This window comes from Pocillopora verrucosa, unplaced genomic scaffold, assembly GCF_036669915.1.
Source record: "Pocillopora verrucosa isolate sample1 unplaced genomic scaffold, ASM3666991v2 scaffold_26, whole genome shotgun sequence".
NCBI classification, from domain to species: domain Eukaryota; kingdom Metazoa; phylum Cnidaria; class Anthozoa; order Scleractinia; family Pocilloporidae; genus Pocillopora; species Pocillopora verrucosa.
In genome coordinates this window covers 19,554-21,684 of record NW_027078180.1, presented here as the reverse complement: position 1 = coordinate 21,684, position 2,131 = coordinate 19,554, and the positions used below count along the sequence as shown (strand labels likewise).

The 2,131-nt window shown below is 49.0% G+C and overlaps 2 non-coding genes and 1 pseudogene across 2 annotated transcripts; 1 reads left to right on the top strand and 2 right to left on the bottom strand.

The window, feature by feature from the left end:
- The first annotated feature begins 508 nt into the window (after window positions 1-508).
- Window positions 509-627, top strand: LOC136278546 (5S ribosomal RNA). The gene has a single exon (XR_010716393.1). It is a non-coding gene; the product is annotated as a 5S ribosomal RNA (ribosomal RNA).
- A 982-nt stretch (window positions 628-1,609) lies between these two features.
- LOC136278556 (U1 spliceosomal RNA) lies at window positions 1,610-1,773 on the bottom strand. Its single transcript, XR_010716403.1, has one exon. It is a non-coding gene; the product is annotated as a U1 spliceosomal RNA (small nuclear RNA).
- A 232-nt stretch (window positions 1,774-2,005) lies between these two features.
- Window positions 2,006-2,131, bottom strand: LOC136278569 (U2 spliceosomal RNA; annotated as a pseudogene).

Sequence of the window (2,131 nt, the reverse complement as noted above, 5' to 3'; positions counted from 1 at the left end):
GATGCCGAAGCATGCCCTGGGTGAGGGGGGTGGTCGAGGGATCCTTCCCACGGTTTATGGTGGATAGTAGCAGGTCGCCCCCACAAGCCCTTGCGAGTCCCGCAGACGGTCCCAGAGGCTGACCCGTTTGGTATCTCCTCACTGTAAGATTTTAAAGCCAGATACACGCACCTACGGAGCTAAAACATTGTATAATAGGTTTTTAGGACACGTTATGTCTCTTGGGACCCCTCCCTCCCTCCCTAGGGAATAGTGCTTCAAATCGATGCTCCTCAATGTGTTAACTGGGTTGAGGAAAATACATTAGGGTTAGGTAACGACTTCGGGGTTAGGGTAACCATTTCTTAGGGTTAGGGTAACAATTTCTTAGGGTTAGAGTATCGATTTCTTAGGGTTAGAGTAACGAAACTAGGGCTTTAGAATTTCAAATTCGCCTACACTCAGGGATGTGGCCGCTTTACAGCCTGAACCTGGCCGATAACAAGCAGAATTTCGACCCCATTTCCTCGTCTACGACCATACCACAGGGAAAGCACCGGTTCTCGTCCGATCACCGAAGTTAAGCCCTGTCGGGCGGGGTTAGTACTTGGATGGGTGACCGCCTGGGAATACCCCGTGTTGTAGGCTTCAATTTTTTGTCTTGCGAACATCTCTAAACGTTTTATCCCAATAAATAGCTCTCCATACACCACAATTTCACATAGAGGACCGTAGGTGAGTGAGGAACAAAATCAAAGCAAAAAACGAGGGGGGGAAAACACCTTTTTGTCAAAAATCGGCCAGCTAATGGCGAAAACTCTAGTGCGATCGACTTTTCTTACAGAGCGCGCGCGAGCGAGTGAGCACGCGCGAGATGAACAGTTTATGATGTCAAATTCTACTTCTGTGATATCAAATCATTCCAAATAACGAACGAAAAAATGAATAGGAAAAAAACGCACACTTCTGAGACGCAGTTTTAAGCCATCGTGACGTGGCAAAACACTCGCACACTTCCAAGAGGAGGCGCGCGAAAAACGGCACTGAAAGTCGACAATGGTTGGATTCAGACTGCAAACGAATCGGGAAAAGGTTCGATACTTTTACTACTCTGCTAGTTTGTTTCCTTCCCTCGTTCATTCGTTCACTCGCTTGCTCGCACAAAGGATACACTAACGATAGCAATAGCATTTCTAAAAGCGGCTCCAGTGACAATAAAACCGCTCAAAAGGTTCAAAGTGTACTCACGGTCCAAGTCGAATGCCCTTCTATGCTCGCTCGCTCGGTCGATCGGCCGTTTGGTTTCCTTTCATTTCCTTTCCCTTCGCGCGCATAGCACAGCACGGCACGGCACGCACAACCTGCAAATACAAACGAACAGGACTTTACACACAATAGAGCAGACAGGCCTTGAACAAAAACAGCCAGCAAAGTTACGCACCGCCCCGAAACTCACCTTGTTTCCTTCCTCCAGTCTCTCCAATGCACTTCTACCCCTCCAAACGTGCCAACACCTTGGCCAGTTGTGCGTCCTTTGCTTTCTTTGCAAGTCTACCGGTCCACTGCAAAAGCAAAAATACCCTCGATAGTCAGTAAGAGGGCCATATAGACATAGTTTGGATGACTTTTGCGGGGACGAGCGCGAACGCAGGTCCCCACTACCAGAAATTATACGCTCGAGTTACCCACATTTGGGGTAATCGCAAGGGTCAACCCAGTCGAAGTGCAATGAAAGGGCCTCGCCTTGAGAGGACTGCCTCCTTGATCACAGTACCTCCCGCGTCAGGTAAGTATGCTTTTTCAGCGTCTGCCCTCGGTGAAAAAATCCACTTACCCCTAGGTCCTTGTGGTAGTGCTTTGCGCACTTCAGAAAACGTAGGCCAGCGGCCGTTCCTGCCATTGTCTGTTGTCTGAATTATCATCCCTCTTTCACCTCTTCCCCCTCTAAGGGCGGGCGGGGCTCCTGTAAACATAAAAGAATGCTATACCGTTGACTTTGTTTTGGATTGAATGTGTCTTCCCCAGAGGGAAGTGGGCCGCACTCGGAGGTAGTGCTATACCGAGGCAACCCGTGGCTGGGACGAGGCAAGCCTCTTTTCCACAGCCCAGTTCCAAAAATCAGTTTAATATATGAGCTGCTCAATGAGCAGCG